Here is a 22,331-nt window from a genome sequence, read left to right as displayed (position 1 = left end):
AGCCTTCTTGAGACGGTTGGGCCAGTTAAAAAAGCAAAATGTTTTTTTCAAAGTGTCATATACTTTAGATGATTGGTTCAGGTCAGAACCAATGTGTCGATTGGTTGAGCACATATGTTCATGTCCCTAGAACATGAATGTTATTTAAGGGAGGACAGTCAATTCAATTTCAATTCAAAGTCCTCAGCCTATTTCCACAACCACATGAACAATGCCATTAGCATACTGTATGTCCACCATTATAACTGCTTATTCATCCCCCCTCCCAGCCTCTGTAGGATGCTGAACTGAAATAGGTATTATCTCTGAAAACTCTCTGAAAACTATCTTTTTTGCTGCCAATAACTTTGGCCAAATGTTGGGGAATTGCAAACTCTGCCAACAAGATTCCCCCGCATAAAGTTGTGTTCAGGCGACTATTGGCTGAGCATGAAGCTGAATCCAATACTCCTGCCCAAGGTCATATCACTCAGCTTTGTGTGTCAGAGCAGCTTTTAATGAATGTGAGCATGCAGGAGTGTTATTATTTAGAAGAGATGTCAACAATCCAAAAAGAATTGGATGGTTGACATCTTTTCTAAAAATCTCTCTTCTTATCTCTTGACATCTCTCTTCTTTCTGCCATGGAAGAAAGACACATGCAGCTTGTCTAAGCATAGATTGGCCCACTGATGCCATTAGCTGCCCTTCAAATAGGCTGCATGGCTGTTCCCTACTGTTAAATGTCACTTTATTAGAATTGTTTGCTACTCATAGGCATTATTTAGAAAGTGTACTACTCTGGGAGGGGTGTGCTGTTTCTACCTTAGTGTTACTGTGTCCAGGTCCATATCCACAAGGATAACATTGTTTCTCCCAGTGGTGTGAGTTTGGCAGTCATCTCTAAGCACTTTCTGAGTGCTTTTATTGCAAATAGAGAGAAATAGAGAGATTGATTGCAAATACTGCATCTTATGTTACTGTATGTAAAGATCTTGGTATGATTCACACCTTCCCTACCTACCTATCTGGGGTTCATAAAACATATGTAACTAGTGTTTATTTTGTTGTATTTTTAAGGTCTTTCTTACATCTTTCTTAAAAAAATACAAAACAGCAATCTTTAAGGCAATGAAACACTTAGAGGTTTTAGGAAGAACAGTAAAATATTAGAAAGAAGACTACTGAAGCAAAGAAAACTTGTTTTTTTTGGAAAATCTTGTCATATGTAACTTGTGGTGTTGTTATTCAGATGTTCTACACTAGATCTCACTGGCATCGATCTGTGCCAGGAAAACATTCCCCACATTATCACAGTGCCACCACCACCTTGTACTGTTCAAAAATGTGGCACAATGGATTCATGTAGTTTGGGCCAAATTTGAATTCTTCCAGTATCATGATGCAAAGCAAAACTGGGTTTGTGGAACCAGACAAATGGAAACCACAAGACTGGATCAAGATCTGATTTTAAAAAAACATTGATGTTGTGCTTTATTGTTCAAATGAGCAGATGAGCGGTTTGTCCTGAAATGGCCTGAATATCAGTGTTGAGTATATATAAATATTATAAATATTATATTGTCCATCTTTTGCTTGCATGATTATAGCTTTTGCTCTTTAATCTCTCTGATTCAAAAGTTGCTTTCATATGCAGAATCTTAAGTTGTAAGTCCAGTTATGATATTAAATTGATAACTATAATACCATTTGTGCTGATACACTTTCATTATTTCTTTTTGTCGCTTTAACAGAAATATACCAAGGAAGATGGGTCTGATATGCTGAAAGCTGTGAACAGATGTGAACAGTAGAGGGTGTGAGAGTGTTAACTTCACTGTGGAGTCCATGTCTAAATGAGGGAGGAAGTTTTCCTGTGCAAGTTTGTGTCAACAGTTTACAAGTCTTTGTAGACGCTTAGCCTTTATAGCGTATGATAGGCATATCAACTCATATAGACTATCAGCCTATATCAATAAAGGTTTTTCATTTGTATTGCACATTTTTTTGTTTTAAAGAAACAAGGACACCATTTATTTAAAAAAAGCAGCAATCAAGCAATGACAATTTACATATAAATCTACAGACATACTAAATACAATCAGTTGTTAGTTTATTAGGCTGCCCATAGTAAGTATATAAGTAAGCAAGCTAATAATACTGTATAGTTTATTGGATTGGTGTTTCTACTAGAACTTCTGAAAGGGATGCACTGTATATTGTAAGAACACAACAAAGGTAATAATCTGTTCACAAATTCATGTTGCTATGAGTTTTATTTCTTCTGAACACCATGAGTTAGTCATTTTGTTTAGAGAAAATATGTGTTTATATGGAAGAGCATCTTTCCCAAATTATGTGGCTTTACTAAAAAACATAAATTATGTTATAAGTGCAGAAATTCTTGTAAAATGCACTGAAAATGGGTTTCTGTTTAAAGGCCTGAAAAATATTCTTGTATATCATAAATAAATATGCTCTGAGAAGTAAAGTGGTTGTGAAACTATAAACGTTATGTTTTGTGTTCTCAAGCCTGGCCATGGATTACCTCCTGTCCTACACATTGAGGTGTTTTCACTGCTAGAAACACACGACGCAGCTACTCGGCTAATTACCAGCTCTAATATATTGGACGTTGTGCTTTAGGACCTGAGACTTTCAGTAGTCTTGAAATAGTTCCATTATGACACTTTTATATAGATTGAACACAAAGTTAGTCTTTAATACTATTTCTGTATAACTAAAGTGTACTAAGTACAAAAATAGTGTTATATACCCATGCAAGGATAAGGGCAGTACAGGGTGGCAGGAGAGTACAGAGGTGGTTTAGACAGGTAAGAGTGAAGAGGAAAGTAAATGGTGTCAGGAGCGTAAATACATAAAACAGTACAAGCGGGTAACAGTGAACAGAAACGGTACACGGTTTTAAAGACAAAGGAAAAGGTACAAGGTGACAATAGTACTTTAATAGTACCTTAATACTTACTTTAATATTTTAATTGTATAAATTCATTTTTTAATCCTTATTTCTTCTTCTTCTTCTACTTCTTCTTCTATATTTATTTCTTTTGTCTCTCTCTTCTGTTTCCATACTTCTGTAAAGCTGCTTTGAGACAAAAATCTCTATACAAATAAATTGAATTGAATTGAATAGTGAACAGAACCGTTACAGAAATGGTGCACGTCTGTAAGAATGTATAGAAATACGGAGATACAGGCCATTAAGAGTGAACAGAAACAGAAGAGATTTGTTAGAGTGAACAGTATCTCAGGTGAGACAATAGAAACAGCACAGACAGGTGAGATGCAGCAGCGCTTTTACATAATGGGCGTGGACTAATAGCTCCCGCTGACGTCATGGCACGGAGCTGCTGAGTGGGCGTGGCTTTGACACCGTGCTGCTGCATCGCTGAACAGCATGAGGATGAGGGAGATGTAGCGGCTGTTGAACGAGGCGACAGTCTTGGCCTGTATCTTTTAAAGCCGTGTTTTACTGGAGGGCTGATTTGCCGACTGAGAATGACAAGGTAAGACATGAATAACTGCGTATTCTGGGCAGGTGCACCTGTCTATTCTTCCCGACTTGCCCGTGCAGCGTTCACTTGCATCCTGCGGATGTCGAAGCGTTTCTGAAACAGTTGCTCAGACATTAGCGGTGTATTTTGAGAAATGTCTTAGGACGCAGTTCCTTCTTGTTGCGCCGGTTGGAATCAGTCTGAAAGCCGTCTCTTTGTCTATAGACGTGTGGCATCACGGATTATCGACTTCAACATCACTACAATACGCTGTGCTTCAACATCAGGACTGAACGTTTCAATCGTTTTTATTGTTGTCAGCATTGAATGGGGCCAGTTGGGTTTAGGATTAAGCCTGCACTTATTGCACAACATCAGGTTGTGCTCTAGTTTCGGTATTCAGCTTTGCTTTCATTATACCGTCTAACTTAGTCTATATTATTGATGCTCTAAGATTATAGGCATCATACCTGTAAATCTACCATAAGTTAGCTTACTGTTTCCTCCTTACCAACACTATAAAAGCACAATAATAGATCAGTTATGATTTGTCAGCGTTGATATCTCTTTATCTGTCTGTCTGTCTGTCTGTCTATCTGTCTGTCTATCTATCTATCTATCTATCTATCTATCTATCTATCTGTCTGTCTGTCTGTCTGTCTGTCTGTCTGTCTGTTTATCTGTCTATCTGCCTATCTATCTATCTGTTTATCTATCTACACACACACACATACACACACTATATGTATAGATAGATAGATAGATAGATAGATAGATAGATAGATAGATAGATATGTGGATTTAAGAAATCAGTGTGAAATCATTGGTCTCCTAGGTCTGTTTAGTTTAGTAGCCACTTGGTGCTTTAAAGCTCTTTAGTATAGACTACAACTATCTAGTAGTAACAAGTCAGAATTACAGACTTGTCTTTTTTTTGTGAAAGATAATGTTAGGCTGGTTGCCTTCCATGCAATCCCTTGCCTTAAGCATTGTAATGCAAACACAGGCTAGAGTTAGCAAGAATCCACAGCAAAATCATCAGTATTTAACCACCAGTGTTTATTTGAATCCAGATAACCATTGTAGTGTTATTCAAAGCCTAGATGTGCCATGGACCAGCATTTGTTTCTAGGATATTTTGTGTACCATTTTAGTTTGGTACATTCTACACAGTACATATCACATACAGGATCTATGGGAGATGTGCATCGTATGTTAAAGCTATGCGAGTAATACTTAGCATATGTGAGAGTCAACCTGAAATATCCTGAGTCACTCAGGTTTTCTGTGTGTGCCGTGCTTAAGACTTTTCAAAATTTGAACAATTTTTTGTAGATTTAGAAAGATATCTTGACAGCCTGCATGAACTAAAAAGACGGTATAATGTTCACAACCTGTGTGCCTGTTGCACATTATCTCTAATTAAATAAACTTAAAGGTTACATTTACAAATGCATATTATTTGACAAATCTGTAAACAGTATTTATGTGTATACTTTACATGTATCAAGTTGCATTTTTAATCTCTCTTTTCTATCTCCATCTCTTTTATGTTATTTAATTAAATTCCCCTGACATTTCACTAAAGCAAATTAAAAAAGGGGTGTTTGACCTTGGCGGCATGGTGGGCCAGGGTCCGTGTTTTGATTCTCTGTCATGTTTCCATTTTTTTCCCACAAACATACAGTAGATGGATTGATTACACTAAATTGCACTTAGATGTGTGTGTGTGTTTGTGTGCGTGTGTGCGCATGTTGCCCTGTGATGGATTGTTGTCCCATCTAGGATGTATTCCTGCCTCATGCCTAGTGTTCCCATGATGATCACCATGACCCTGACCAGGATAAAGTGCTTGCTGAAGATGAATGAATGAAGAAATGACCTTGACCTAACAGTCTCTATCTTATCAAACAACCCAGTGACACATTTTGTCTCATGCTGCAGGAGGTCCACCCTGCATTTGTTATTTTATTACAGTCAAAGATCAAAAACATTTAGAGACAGATGGAACAATCAGGGCAAAGCAGGAAAGTGGAAACACTGACCAGTGTGGTCATTATAGACCTGTGTATAGCAGGGCAAAATGGGTTCAGAAACACAGAGCTGAAACAATGTTGGTATAGAATTACTCAGAGATTATGACTTGAGGTCTCAGTATAATTACATACTTTTTTGAACTCATTAAGAAAGCTTAATTTTATTGTATAATAATATAAAATGACTCCGATTTGTAAAACAGATACATAAACTATTATATTTACAGCTAGGGGATGCAGTGGCTTATCATATTTGCCTCACATCTCCAGGGTTTGATTGAGTATGCATGTTCTCCCTATTCTTTAGAGGTTTCCTCCCCCCAGTCTAAAGATATGTATTGTCTGATTGGGGTCTCTGCATTGTCTGTAGAGTGTGATTGGATCTGTGAGTTGCAATGGGTTAGCACTCTATCCAGGGCATCCCCTGCCGTGTACCCAGAATCACCTGGGAAAGACTCCAGGCTCCCTGTGACCATGTGTATGATAAGAGCTACAGAAAATGGATAGCTTAATAGATCATTTTTAATCGTTAATTAAAATATGAGCAAATATGAGCATTGCTTTAAAAATTGATGCACTGCAACAGGTTATAAAAATGAATTGTGTCTTTATTATCTTTCATTTAATAATTGTGTGAATTAGTAACATGATCAGGAATTCACATAATCTGCAGCCATGCTGTGTATTTATATTGTAAAACAGAAGTTTGATAACTCATGGAAATTAGTCATCTCCCTAACCAGATTGCTGTATTAGTTTATGTAGTTTTTAGGGAAACTGTTCAATACAGTCGTTAACATGAGAAGCTATAAAAAAACAGAACTGTACATGTGCCATCGGTAGCAAAAGGTTGACATGAGAATACAGTGTACAGTGCTGAAATGAAAATATCAAAGATGCTTGTCATCAATTTATTTATGCATAATTGCAAAATCTAAAAGACTGCTGTCTTTTATTTCACAGTATGCCATGGCATTTATGAACAATAAAACTGCACTCAAATACCCATGTTTTCACATGCACATTGTCTCATGCTGTTCCACGTCACTGTCTTTGTATTTTAGTCTTTTCATTTGTGAAGAGCCTTCAAGAATTTTAGTCCCAATCATTTTTAGCTTTGGTTTAAAAAAAAGTCTTTTATGTTTGGTCAAATCAAGGTTAGCCACACAGAAGAGTACGATTCTGCGGAGTGCATTTGTGTGTAGACATGAAATGCTCTTGTCTTTATTTTTACCTTTACATAATAAGTGAAATCTATCGCAGTGATGATCAAATATGTTTAAAAGGAGCAGCACTGAAAAGGCTGAGCCCATCAAAGGGAGAAACTGTCGCCTCTTTCTTCAGAGAATTCCATCTCAATCCCACCTCATTCCCGGAAAGTTTAGTCGTCAAGATGAGATGAAATGAGTCAAGTGGCCCACAGCAATCAGTGCTCAATCACTGCATGGTGCTTTGAACTGCTCCACATCCTCACAGGTGGGGAAGCAATGTTAAGTGCTATTGGGAGAGGTCACATTGAGGCCAGAATAATGAGGAAGGAGATAGGAATTGTGAAAAGGGTGAAAGGAAGAGAAAGAAAACTGGGCGCAAGAACAGGAGGGTTTTAAATACAGAAAAACCTTTGGTGTGGACATAAATGGATTTTTGAAAATTTCTAATCATATTAAAGTTGGTAATGTGGTAAAGCCTCCTTACAGCTCTAGTGTTTCGTGTTTGATCCTACGTTCTCCTCATGTCTGCATGGACTTCTTCCCACCTCCTATATACATGTCAGTCCACTGGCTGCAGTTAAAGACATTTCTACAATATGTGTTACATATAACGATATATAGGTTTGCTTGGAAACTGCCAGCATTTTTTTTGCAGTGTACAACAGTATTTTAAAAATGCTATAAATAATAATACATTTGTTTATAATCGATTTATTTTTATTTTGAATAAAAAAAGCAATTACCTCTTAAATAGAGAAAAAAGGTTTAATATTTCCAGTTTTTAAGGTTAAGGATGACATTTTAATAGGACATACTTCCAGTTACTTTAGAAGTATTAATTCAGAAAATTCAGAATATATTTAAAAATATATCAACCTACTTGATGTTGAAATAATTTATGAAATAATTTATAATAATATAGTAACAACCTACTTGATGTTAAATCGCCCCCATGTGTGAACAAGTGTCTGAATATGCTGTGTCTGTGCATGATGTCCTGAGATGGCCTGACCTTGCGTACAGGGTGTATTCCCACCTCATGTGCAGACTTCAGATTCAGACAAGACCCTGACCAGCATAAAGTGGTTTCTGAAGACGAATATATGAATAATTCATGCATGAAAATTAGACATTTTCTCCAGTTGAAGTGCCCTCGTGGCTTGCATGAAGGAAAGATGCTGATTAAAAACAATGCACCTTTATGTAATGACTCTTCAATGTGAAACATTTTGTTTTTTTATATTCAGTTCTGCCTTACAAACAAAAAAGTGTGCATTTGCATTTGTAATGTCAGATGGGTGATTTTTTTCTTTTCTGACCTGGCATTGCTCTAGTTTTACTAAAACAGCACCATCACGATGCAGCAGAAATCCTTTTTCCAGGAGGACATGTCCTCTTTTGTGCTACTAGTCTGAGATAAAGGTATAACATTATTCATAAATTCAAGCATTTCTTGTTCTCTTTACCATGCCAATATTTATACATGGCAAGTTGGGTTTTGAAGGAGCAGAAAGAAGCAGCATTTTAGCATCAAGTATTTTCTATTCCTGCTCGGCAGGCTAACAACTCATCACATGCCTTCATCAGAGATTTTTTTGTCATGTGATATTTTATGCCTGTACATCCATTTATTCATATTCTGTAGCACTTATCGTACATAGTGTCATGTGAAGCTTGAAGTCTATGCCAGAGTAGCCCAGAGGAAACCCCAACGCTGGAGTATGTCTGTATGTTTTATTTAAAAAAATCCAAAATGATTGTACATCTTTGTATGTATGCTTTATTTATATGTACTTTCACTGTTTGGTTGACACATACAGTAACAGGCTCCCATTTTTCGTGATTGCAATTGATAAAAGAATGTTTACTGTGTCATTGTCAGCCGGATGTGTGTTGGAATTTGGTGAGATGACCCTGTATGCCCCCATACTGTGAGATGACCCTGTATGCCCCCATACTGTAAGATGACTTTAATTAACCAAGATGGCGGCAAGGCAGTAGCACGCAGTGGCCACTCCGGATTCAATATGGTGCTGTTTACGTTTTTTACGGTTTTCTCTACGTTTTTTAGCCTGAATACTTGTCTTGTCCTGCACTGTTTGCACCAGGTTGCACAGATGTACTTTATATATCTAGGACTTACTTACTAAGTCCTTTGCTCTGTCTTTGCTTTTATGTAGCACCATGGTCCTGGAGAAACGTCTCATTTCACTGTGTATTGCAACAGCTATGTACGGTTGAAATGACAATAAAAGCTTCTTGACTTGACTTGACCTGACTTGATGACCCTGTATGCCCCCATATTAAATATATAGATAGATGGATAACAGGAGGAATATATGATTGAGAATATGAATAGATGAATATCAATAGATAAATAGTTGCATACAGAGATGGGTAGATAAATTAATAAATGAATAGATACATGGAATAATGGATATTTGTGCTTTATTGGTCACCAAATCTGTAATTTGAGAAATTTGGAAAGATCTATTCAAACTCAAGCTAAATCGCATCATTGCTAGCTTTCCTCAGTCAAACTTCTCAGATGCATGTAAAATAAATATCAGCTTTTTATTGTGGTATTTATTGTGGTAATGAGATATTAGATTTAGCTACGTTGTAAAGAGCAATTATACGGAAGACTTGATTTCTCAGAATCAAAGTCATATGCTTAATAATAGTTTACTGTAAATGAGAAAGATTCTACTCTAAAAGTGAGAGACTTTTAGAATCGTTGATGCAAATTGTAAGCAAGAAATTTCTGGACATACCAAATTAATTTTCTTTATTAATATTGTGAAAAAGGAATTTCTACCCATGTTTTGTTAGTGGTGGTTCATAATGTACAATCTAATAGACAGCTCTAAAAAAAATCATATTAATAATGATTTTAAATGATATAAATACCGTAGTGTTTACAGTATAAAGCTCATCCCAGGTTTAGATTTGCTTTCGCAAAATACTGCTGTTTAAAATGTAAATAATATAACAGTGCCATGTGAAATAGATTGATACTTTCCATACTGTTAGTATATGTTACGCCAGTGAAGAAAATATATAATACTTGCTGCTAAATCTACATGGATAAATGGATAAAGTGATAGATTGAGGAATGAAAAGATAAATACACTGAAGGATAATGGGATGGATAGATAAATAAATGGTGAAATAGTGTTTGGATAAAGGGATGAATAGATGATGAATAGAGAAAAAGACAGACGGATAAAGGAATGGATGGATTGTGACGTAGAGTAGAGTAACGTATTTCACTGGTAAATTAAGCATGTTTAAGGAAGTTCTAACATCTTTGAGCAATAGCAATTTTATTTTTATCTAGTTATCATTTTAATATCTCAGACAGAACAGTGTTTGTATATGTTTCTTCTTTTTAATGTTCCTTTGATGGCAGTACATGCAGGTCTTCATTGCACCACATGGCACTGAGTTCACCCTGTCAGGGATTGATGAGAGATGACAGATTATCATGCTCTCTTTCCAGATTTGTCCCCACAGTTTCTTGCAGCAGCCTCACACTTCAGACAGCATGTCGATGAGGAACAAACACATCTACTTAGGAAAATATGTGTCTGCTGAACGTGCTGTACATCCTGTGTTTGTGGGCTTGCATTTTCCTTTCTGTCCATCAGTATGGCTGTGATCATGTTACCACACCCTGCCTTCTCAAGATGGGACTTTGCACTCTGCTCTGTTTGCTCTGGTGTCTGGATGAGACATGTGACATTACCCTGCTTTTCCTTCTGGCCTACACTCTCGTCTCCTGCACCCTTCTCCTAAACTTTGCGTACGTCACTTGCCAGCAGGCAAAAGTGGTATTTGTCAGTTTAATACGGTATAAAAGTTTTATATTCTCTTTCAGATTTAGTCGAATGCTTTAGTTTGTTTCATTTGATATGCTCAAAGTTTAAGATGTATTTAATCTTGGTTTATTTTTTTTAGCTTTTTCACTATAGGTGGCTCAGTGGTGCAAAGGGTAGCACTTGCTTTTCACTGTTCCTGGGACCCTGGTTTTGTGAACCGTACTGTAGCATGTTCTCCCTGTGCCTTTTGTGCCGTTTGTTTCTTCCCACCTCGCAAAAACATGCCAGTGGGTGGAATGGTTCACTAATTTATTCCTAAGTGTGAATGAGTGTGTGAATGTGTGTGAATGTGTGTGCCTGCTATGGACTCACACCCGGTCTTCCTTGGGTAAGCTCCAGATCCAGCGCAGACTGGTCAGGCCAAAATGGTGACATAATGCTAGACTCATTGTGTCTGATTATTGCTTTCATGACACACAGCATATTTCCTTTTAGTGGATATACAGGATAATAGAAATAGTAAGCATAGTAATAGTCTGCACAGCTGATTGAAGGCTTGCAGTGAAGCAATTATTTCTGTAACAGATGCTAGTGAAAGTTGATAAGCTATCTGTTGCTCTACTGTGATGGAGACACTATTTAAGACGCACGCTTACACTTGTTACTCCAAACAGAAGCATAGTGTTTGCAAGGAAACAGAATGCGACATGCTGGGGCTCCCAAGTGCCACAGCAGAAAAGTGTTCCCCTGTCGTCTGGAGATTCAAGTTCAAATCTGTTCAGTAACATGTTAGGTAACGTGAGAGGGAGACCAAAATATCAAAATTGGCTGTTCTCAATGGGTGGAATGGATGGCATAGTCTCTAATATGTGTCTTCATGTGTCACAGAGAAAGAACATCATCTCAGGCAGACCTAACCCATATGTTCTGAACTGAGCTTTGATTGTGTCACAAGTGACGACATTCACATAACTAAAGACAAAGAAAATGCCTTAGAATTTGCAACATTAATAGCTAGAAGAAAATCATCAATTCCTCCTAAACTTTCATCATGGCTTAATTTTTTAATCATGTTTCTGAAAACATATTAATTATATATATACATATTACAAAACATGGGTCCCTTTAATAATCTTTATCAAGGAGAATGTACTTCTACCTCTATGAGGGAAACCCCCCCCATTTATTTTTAGTTCATTTTATATGTATATATATATATATATATATATATATATATATATATATATATATATATATATATATATATATATATATAATTTTTTATTATTAATTAAATATTGTTATTATTTTTTTAAAACTCTTTCCCTGGCATATGGGAGGTTCAGGTTGGGATGAGAATTTGTGGGAAGAAAATGTGCAAAAGGAATGCCATTGAATGTCAAGTCAAGTCACTTTTATTGTCACATCACCACAGCACATGTGCCTTGGTGAGTGAAATTCTTAGGAGCTCCAGAAATTGCAGAACAATTATACACAATTAACAATTAATTGTACAATATGTACAATTAACAAACAGATAATGAAATCAACATGTAAACATGTGCAATATGGTCATACTGTACATATAGTCAGTACACACAGTGTACTATTGGGCATCCTTACAGTAGCACTACACATGTATTAGTGAATGTGAAAGTACTTTGTTCTAAAAAACATAATAATAAAAACAAAATTAAGTGTGGTATAGTACAAGCTATGAAATCTTGTTTTGTTAAGAAACGTAGTATGTAAACTACAGTATATACATATATATATATATTTTCTTTAGTCTGTATGACCTCATATACCTTAACTGTTAGTGATAATGACAGCAGATAATAAGTTTATGTGTTAACAAATAGTGTTGCTCCATAATGATTCCTGTTTTAGGACAGTTAGTTCTCACAGATTCCCAGATCCCTGTTTTATTCAATGTTGTCCTCGGTACAGCGCTCATAAAGAGTTCATTTAAAGTCATTCATGAAACTCGTTCACGCATTGTCTTTACACGGTCCTGTTAAATTCTTTATCTTTCTAAGGTTTGATGAGAACCCACTTCACGAGACTCAGTAGTCAGTCTCTGTCGGACTGTTTCAGAGCACAGAGAGGGACTCCTACTGTCAGTGTGATTTAAACTGATGTTCAAGATGTAAACTTTGGAGCTCTGATTTTCTACAAATTGGTTGCTTTTACTAGAAAGGCCAAAGTAAGTAAATACCAAGGCGAATCTTGTAATTCAGAACCTTGTATAATTCAGAACTGTGATAAGGTTATGTAGGAAGAGTTGTATTGTAATTGATATTAGAAGAGTTCTCCTGTCACAGTGAAGGTCAGAAGATTGTTGGGTTTTCAAAATAAAAGGGCAGGACCTCATCTCCTCATCACAGCATGGTGCTTGTAGGATGGCAGTTAGTCTCTACCTAACACAGAGCTGGAAAACACCATTTTGAGCCATGAAGTGGTTGTTGTGTTGTTTAAAATATTATTATTATTACTGCATCTCTCCTTCATCTTCATTATTGTCTAAGTTTAAATGATTTATTTTTATTTCATAATAATGACAAAAATAGTGTTGATTCATATATCCACACTTAAGAAAACATTTTGGAAATAATTTGGAAATCAGACTTTGTTAAGAACATACTAAATCTTACTAACACATCGGATGCAGCGTCCGCTTTAACAGTTTATAAGAACCTTATGAACGGTGCACACAGAAATGTTCCTCACAGCTCCCGGGTTCCTAGTCAAATCCTGAGCTCAGGTTTCTGTCTGTTTGCAGTTTCTGTGCATGTTTTCCATGTTGATGTGGGTTTCCTTTGCCTGTAAGTAGGAAACAGCCTTTAAGTGTGAATGAGTATGGGAATGTGTGCTGGATGCAGTGCAATGGACTGACCTCCTATCCACTGTGATCCTGAACAGGGATGAATTGTTTACTGAACATGAATTAATGAATGAATGAATGGATGGATAGATGGAAAGATTTATTAAAACACTGAGATACCCTGTTGCGATTATACAAAAGAGATACAAACAGTTAAACAGAATAAACACAGATATACATTCTATTTACTGTCCAAATGTCAAACCTTATTGTAAATAAAATAGATCCCCTTCCCTCGTGTTGGATGATCCGGTGTTTAATTTGCAAGTTGGACACTGTGTTTGATATGTGACCTAATAGGTGAGAATAGCTTTAGGTACAACAGCCTCACTACCAGCTTTTTCACATACACTGAAATATCTGGGATCTCTCCATGTAGTCTCAGTGCTGCATTTGCAGAACTTATTGCTGATAGCAGGACTCTTAGTTCCAGAAGTATCAGCTTTGCAGTTTCTCATGGTTTAGCCAACACAGCATGTGAGCTGTCATTTTTTTTGTATGCACCAGTAGTGATTAGCTGATTAATGTATATCTACAGCATTATCTTCAGTAGATTTAAGGCCAAAGTCTTCAGGCATGGGTTGCTATAGAGGCTCAAGTAGGTTCCACAGACGATATCCAGCCTTCACAAGCAACCAGACACCGTCCTCAAACATGCTTTGATTTGCATCCCTGATAAGCTTCTTCTAGAAATGACATTTACGGGTATAGCAGCAAAGCGACAAGAACAATTATGTCTTGTAAGCAAGTTAATTAAAACATCTGTTTTCAAGAAAGATGTAGAATTTGATTTCGATCTTTAGTAAAGAGGAAGGAAAGACATTTTTTCCCTCTCACTTCCTTCAGAAATGCAATATAATATGCACTTCATACATGACTGCTGCATGTTGGCTTGTATTGAGAAAGATATGTGCATGCTCTTTTTCCCATTAGATATATAGTCTGATAGGATGTGTAAAACAGATAAAGTGAACGGAGGAAGATGTGGCCACTAACAAGCTTGTGAAATTCTAGTATAGGAATGTGGCAGGAAGCATAGAGTGAACTGTTTATATTGCTATAGACAAGAATCGACTAATAGCAAAAAATTTTTAAATAAAATAAAAATAAAACAACTTAAGAAAACAGAGTCAAATACATGAACCATGAAAAGTTTTTTCAAAACTGTGTTCAAACATGTTTTTATTCATTTGTGGAACCTGTAATATGGACTACATGCAATGCCAGATAACATGTTTGATTCCTTGTTTTTGTTAACAGCTGAAATGTACAAGTTTTTGGTGCGGGTAGTAGGCCAGTAATTTTTCGAAATAGTTTTGAGTTGAAGCCCCACCTTCGAAACAGAGGTGTCAGTTCATATCTGTAAACGGACTGTAATCAAGCAGGAGCCACGATTAGTTCCACCTGTTTGGATTACTTTAGACTTGGCTGTGTCTTCTGCTTGGTTTGAATGAAAACTTGCACTCTAGAACTTTACGCACACGATCGGACATCCCTGTTCTAAAGAATACAACATATGCATTAGCACACGCAGCACTGGTCATGTGGACATGATGTTGTTTTGGCAGTTTCTGTTTGGGGCTTTTTGGTTTTGCAGTGTTATTATTAAGCATTATGCAACACACAATGATTTATAGTCTCAGGATTGTGTTTCCTATAATTATTGTTGTTTAATTTGTGTTATTCTGGACCCATTACATGCGACTTAATTTATACATGAACCAGCTCTGTTAAAGATGAACCAATACACTCTTATCGATTAATTGGGTTATTGGGCAACTGCATTAAATTTGTTTATTTCTTTTTAAATTTCTTGTTAATCGATTGTTAATTTATTTCTTTTTGATTGTTTGCTTGTGTGACGACTATGATAATCTAAAGCGGGAAAGCCAATACAGTATAAATAGTAATGTACAGCCATTTAGTATACTTACACAAATTTACCAGATTAATAAGGGACTTTTTTGTTTCCACTTTTTTGAGATTATGTAGCAAACGGGTATGAGTTTCTGTTTAAGGTTATGCATAAAATTTGAGCAAAACGGAAAGTTTTTATTTAGTTACTCATCTTTGAAGCATTGTTCAATTACTGGTATGAATGATTCAGTAACTTACAGAGAAATGCATAGGAAAGGTAGGCATTTACGAGTACAAGGAAATGAACTGTGAACCTACGGAATATTAACCCCATAATCTATTTCTGGAAGTTGAACTGTTTAATAATTTTATCTTTTATTTTATCTTACAATTAGGTCACATGCTTACAGTCTATGAAAAGAATTGATTTAGATGCAGTGGGAAAAGTAGAAGCTTTATTTGTGCTTTATTATCTGGATTTCTGGTGTGAAATCTAAACATGAATATGTATCTGCCAGCCTCTTGGTCGCCTCCTTTCCAGCCCTTAGACATATCACTGAATGCATCACGCCGAATATTTTTTCCTGGTTGATAATTGTCATTCTGTCTCATGGTGTCTGTGGCCCGAAGGGAGCAGCTGGTGCACTCTTGTTCCCTTCTGAGGAGGCCGAATGCTGGGAAGTAGGACGAGTAAGAGAGATAGAGAGAAAGAGAAAGAGACTCAGGTCTGGCAGTGCTGTTTTGCCCCACCGCTGTGTTCTAATGTGTATCCGCTCTGACTGTTCCTCTACCAAACAGTGCGGAGACCTAGGTCTGGACTAGAGAAGGATTTCTGTGCTTTTCTGTATTGCTAACCATTAATTTTATTCAACATACCTCCCAGTGCCATTTGACTCTTTCAGGTGATTCATTAATCATGATCCCATCATACCCACACAGCTCTGCAAATTATTTCCAGCTATTTCTTGCACAATGATCCTGCATGTGCCTCATGTCCTCTCAGATCATCAGATCACACGGTAAACAGGTAACGTGTGAACCAGTGAACATACACCTTATAGAGCCTATTTAAACTTTTTGGTTCCAAGCAGCATCCAAAAAGCTGGTGTGTCTGAATAGGTGTCAGCCAGGCTCATGCACGTGTCTGATGCTGTAGAATCAGTGTGAAGAGCTGTCAGGAAGCCCAGGGATCAGCTGGCCTGGCAAACACACCCAGCTGTGTGTGACTAGCTTCTGCCAGCACCGACACATAAGTACACCAGCTCACAGGATTAACGTATCTGACACAACATCAGACGTAATGGCTGGGATGCTGATCCTATACAGGCACACATCAGTTGGAGTTAAATCTAACACATTAGACCAGTTTCAGGTTTAAAGGAAGCTAGCATCATTACTACCGCATGATTATGTATGATAAAAGAATCCAGAAGAGCCCTTCACTTTAACAATCATTTCTGGCAAATGTCTGAAATCCACTAGAGGTTGTAAAACACCCAGATTATTTACTCAAGTAATAGTCTAATTTTTCATTTAAATAAATAATCTTTCTTTGTTCCACTTAACGCATGAAAATGTCTCTTTAAGAACTTTTATTAAAAGTAAAAAAAACCATGACATTTCACAAAAGAATAAAACCTGTGCCTTAAAGCAGACTGATTTTACTCAGTGGTAAATTAGTGCCTCTTTCAACAAGGAACTATGGAAAAAGGAAAATTTTTAACTTTTGTTTATCTATTAAAAGTTAGCTATCATGCTAATTACACTGACGATGCAAACTATTTGAATGATAAAAGCTAGCAGTCACAAGACCATGTTTGTTAGATGGTAAGTACTGGTAAAAGGGAAGAGCTTGATTTGCAGTTACTAATGGCACATCACAGACAGGTGATTTCTTTCTAAAATAAGATAATAGTAAAGAAAGTAAAAATCAAGATCATTTATTGAACAGTTATATCAAGTAATAAGGAAGCAGGAAAAGAAATGACCATCTGGATAATATGGTCTACCGTTTTGGCAGTTGGTTGGTGTTCAGACTAAACTAGACTTTTTTCACCAGGGTTATAACTTAAGAAATTAATTATTATCAGGAAATGTTGTGATTTAATGTTTGGACTGGATTAGACAATAGATTAGAACAAATCCAAAAAAGATTTTTACAAATCCAGGAAAAGTCAAAAGTATTAGGTGAAAGAAAAACTCAAAGAAAAGTACAGATGTATGAGCACGCTTAAGATATAATGAGATATGGAACGTTTATTAATATGGTGTAAACTTCTTGAATGTATTCATACCTAACAAATAACGACTAAGTAACTAACTGTATAGACCAGAGCCGTCAATATAAAGCTCACGTACATAAATGTCACATTCAGACATTTTAAGAGGAGTTGCAACTTCATGTGGTCTTTCAGGTCAACAACCTCCTAATCAATACGCAATTGTCGGACTGTATATTTATAATCACACCCTTCAGTGTCACCCAAATGAGGATGGGTTCCCTTTTGTGTCTGGTTCCTCTCAAGGAGTTTTTCCTTGCCATAGTCTCCACAATCACCTCACGCTTGCTCGTTGCAAACACAATTACATATAAGTCTAAAATTAATCGTGAATTTTTGTATTATATTATTCTGTGTATAATATACATTTTTGTATCATGCTTCTTATGTTCTGTAAAGCTGCTTTGAGACAATGTCCATAGTTAAAAGCGCTATACAGGTAAATTTGAAAATTTGAATATAGGACGTCTGTGTTAATAAGCAGTTTTTTGCTTGTCTTATATGACACTTACCCAGTAGGCTCTAGTGAACAGAGAATGTACATTAGAGAACATTGTATTTTCTATGTGTTAATGGCTGTTTCTTAGTATGGAGGTCTCTTACATGATGCCATCACTTTAGGGTGCTGTGGATCATGTAGATCTGTTACACAGAAGACAAAGAAACACATAACATATCCTCTTCCTACTGCTGCCTTCCGGCTATTTGCATCACTTCGGACTCACACACACACACATACACACTCTCTCTTCAGCAGTAGCACAGGCCTGCCATTGTGGCTGTTGGAGGAGAGATGGGGAGTGAGTGATTGATTCCTGGGCTAAATAGGCTGAGCTTTTTTACACACTACATTGAAATTCAGTCACTGAATCTGCTTCTCTCAAGCAGGGGCCCTAAAAAAACGTATTTCTCTCGCCCCTATTGCTTTGTTTAACATTGTTCGATTACATTAATGTACTCGTTGTGTCATCTTTAATTCTTATTATGTACACTGACAACAGTACTATTATATTGAGATGGCAAGTGGCTTATGGTGGCATTAGAGAAATAAAGAAAGTTAAAGTACTTATACTGTAATTGTAAACTGGCTTCAGTCAATGCATGTGTGTTTATGTGTCCTGGTGTGCTGCATCTCCTGGAATGTATTCCAGCTCTTTTAAAATAACTTGCAATTTAAAGAACGAACATTTGATTAAAAGGAGTAAAAATGGTATTTTATATTTCACTGATAAAATTCTTAAAAGCTTAAAGTGATACTGTTTGTTAAAAAAAAAGTTTCCGTCACCAAATTATTCAGTATTTACATTAGCACAAAAATGGTACATTGTTTTTACTTCCTGGTGCATTGTAAGTATTACAGTATGTGTTCTATATTCGTGAAAGTGTTGAAAGTTTAGGCCACAAGCATTTCACATGAGCACTGTGTTTTCACAAGATCACTGTATATACAAGTATAAAGGAGATTAGTGGGCTTGAAAAAGCTTGCTTTTATCCCAGCGTGTCAGTCGTATTTTCCACGTATATTCCACTCTTTAAGCGTATTAGCCATTGGTATATTCCTAAATGCAGACACAAACATATTTTTTCCCTCTGTGATCAAACACATTCCTGCGAGTGCACCGGGGAGGAGACCTGACCTGCACACTGTCAAAGGCATGAAGAGAAATATTAGAGGAAAACATTGTTTTTAGGAACAGCTTTTTTCCCAGCGCTGTGATCAGAGTGAGGGTGAGCTCTGATGTTATCTGCTTGAGTGAAGGACATTTTCTGTGTATGATCAAACTCGGTACTAGGGGTACATCAGCATGCAAAGAAAGTGGATCAACTGAGGTGTGCTGTACATAGGTCTTGTGCAGAGGGATTTTCCTCTTTCCTTATTCATTCAGCATGTATTCAGTAGAACACTGTGTTCGAGGATGAACCATGCTGCCAGAGGATTTGGTTTCTGCATGTATTTTATGCTATTGATGCAATATGTGTGCGTCTGTGTGTGTTTGGGGGAGGGGGGGGGTAATTTGGGGGGAGATGATGGGTTGAACCTCACCTTGTGCCTCGAGTTTCCTAGAATAGACTCCAGGCAAACCTGTGTAGGATAAGCGGTGCAGAAATATATGGATGTCTGAATAGCTATAAAGATGACTTTAGAGTAATCAATAACAATACAAATTATAGTAGCAACTTCAAGTCAAGAGTCAAGAAGCTTTTTATTGTCATTTCAACCTTATGTCGCTGTTGCAGTACACAGTGAAATGAGACAACGTTTCTAGAGGAACATGGTGCTACATTAAACAAAGACAGAGCTATAAGGACTTAGTAAGTTAGTCCTAGATACATAAAGTGCGTCTGTGCAACCTGGTGTAAACAGTGCAGGACAAAAGACAAAAAGACAGCAAGACAGTGCAGGACAAAAAAGTGTCACAACGGGAGGAGGAAGACAGACCCAGAAAAGGGCTACAGGATAGCTCAAATTAACAGGGTTTAATAACTTAATACACAAAACAGGAACACAGACGAACTAGACAGGACAAAGTACGAGGAAACACTGACATACACTGACGTGGATTCCGCACTGCCATAGGCATAGTCAGTAAACAAGGGCGGCGCAGACATGTGACACGGAACATAAACAGAAGCACATGGCCAAAAGTCCGGGCTGAACCCTGACAAAAAGACAGTGCAAACAAAAAATACAAGACATTACACAAAAGACAATACACAAAAGACAATAAAAAACAGCGCCGACCAGTGTAAATACTGTATGCTCATACAATATTGCCTGTGCAGAAATACTGGAATGAACACAGTATTATAGCAGCAGTTACATGAGGTATTGTAAAGTATATCGACTGAATTGTGGGACAGCATGTGCAAAGAGCAAAAACAGTGTGCAAAACAGCATGTAAACAGTCTGATGGATGTATATTGGAAGAGTGTGTATTTGGTGTAGGTCTGTGCAGTCCATACAGATGATGTGTGTGTGTTGTGCTCAGTTCAGTTCAGTTATTAAGGAGTCTGATGGCTTGTTCTTCACAGGAACAAGAAAACACATAATTGTTGACATGGTGTACCAGTAGAAGAGATGTTTATGAAAGGAGTCAACAATGTCAGTCCTTTCTAACAGGTAGGCCTGTTCTTTTTAATGTAATAATGGAGGGTGGAAGCTGCATTTTATCTTTCATAATATCTTCAAGATAAAGTGAGGGAATGAATGTTTACACAAATGAATACATGAACTACATCAAATGACTCACTTGTCTCTCAGCATTACATGTGGCTTAAAACTCATAAAAGGTCTGGCATGTCATTTTTTAAAATAAAACAATGTAAATTTTGGTGAATTGCTGTGTCATAAGAGGAATAATCCACTTATGGACATCCTGTTATATGGGAAAAATCAGTTTTGTTCCAAGGACAGCCTGTCCTGTAGTATTTCACCAGTAATTCATTACTAAATGTAAACACATTTTTAGAAAATAAAGCTGTGGGTTATAATACATCTACGTTTGATACTGTTACAATTCCAGAACTTTATTATAGCACATTACAGCAGCCGTATTACTAAACTGTCACTTGTGAACAGTTATTATAATGCTTTAACACAATGAGATGCTTTGTGTTCTAAAATTGTAATGCATGCAACTCTAACATCAAACAAATTGACATTTTGTCATGCATTATGAATACAGAATTTATAGGAAGTGTTACTGATAATCTGTAAAAATCTCTCTCATCTCATTGGCAGTCCTTTGTTCATGTAATTTATCCTCTCTCTCTCTCTCTCTCTCTCTCTCTCTCTCTCTCTCTCTCTCTCTCTCTCTCTCTCTCTCTCTCTTTGTCCACACCACATGAAAATGCACATGCCACTGGTCAGGAAGCGTGCAAGTGGATAATATGTCAATACCTTAAGTCTGGTGATGAGATTAGCCATTACAGTAAAAGCTCAGGCTGTTCTGCCCCTGACTGTCAGAGTAAAAACCTAACCATGAGAAACCATCATTTGAAACTAACAATATGCATAACTTACTGTATATTATAATAGTATCTTGTAGTATTTGTCTTGGCAGTATTATTTATTTATTTATTTTATTATTATTATTATTGTTGTTGTTATTATTATTTTATTTATAATTATTTTATTATTATTATTATTATTATTATTATTATTATTATTATTATTATTATTATTATTATTATTATTAACAAATGCATTTGGTAACAGTTTATAGATTAATTTTGTAAAAAATCACAGCACTTGCGTACCGCTTTTAAGTCTACTTCTGGATTGGCTGGAAAAATGATTGCAAACTGAGATTTCCGTCTGTACGTGTCTAATAAAATGAAAATGAAATTGTGTTCACACTGTAAGAGTTTGTGCTGTGAAATAATTGGATTTATTTGACATTTCCACTCCTTGTAATGAGGTTTACAATATTCAGTCAAACATTAACAAATGGAGTCATTATGCCATCAGCATTATTACACTGTGTTTTCGAGTCTGTCTGAAACGCTGGCACTGATCTCAGCTTGGTGAAGGGGGATGATGCAGCATAGTGACTGTTCCATCTGGTAAGCTTGGCATCCATTTGGTATCCGGTTCTGTGCCTGGTCCGACTCTCTTATCAACTATCACACAGTCTGTGTGCCTTGTGTAACACATTTAAGACACAACATAAAAATAAGAAGGATGATAGGTGTACTTAGCTGTACTTTCAGCCATTATAGATATGTGTATATTGCCAACACATTAAT

General features: G+C 36.6%; 1 protein-coding gene across 2 annotated transcripts in view; it reads left to right on the top strand.

The window, feature by feature from the left end:
- The first annotated feature begins 3,379 nt into the window (after window positions 1-3,379).
- The window catches only part of otud7a (OTU deubiquitinase 7A), a 63,322-nt gene continuing 44,370 nt past the window's right edge, over window positions 3,380-22,331 (top strand). Inside the window, exons 1-2 of one of the 2 annotated variants that reach the window (XM_060886415.1) lie at window positions 3,388-3,506; window positions 20,616-20,703. The gene's annotated coding sequence lies outside the window, so the exon portion shown is untranslated. Of the gene's footprint in view, window positions 3,507-20,615; window positions 20,704-22,331 lie in introns of both variants that reach the window. The other variant, XM_060886416.1, reaches the window with a different exon arrangement.

The sequence above is a fragment of the Tachysurus vachellii genome, chromosome 14, assembly GCF_030014155.1.
Source record: "Tachysurus vachellii isolate PV-2020 chromosome 14, HZAU_Pvac_v1, whole genome shotgun sequence".
Classification (NCBI taxonomy): Eukaryota; Metazoa; Chordata; class Actinopteri; order Siluriformes; family Bagridae; genus Tachysurus; species Tachysurus vachellii.
Note: the sequence above shows the minus strand (reverse complement) of the source record. Positions and strands in the feature narration are given on the sequence as shown.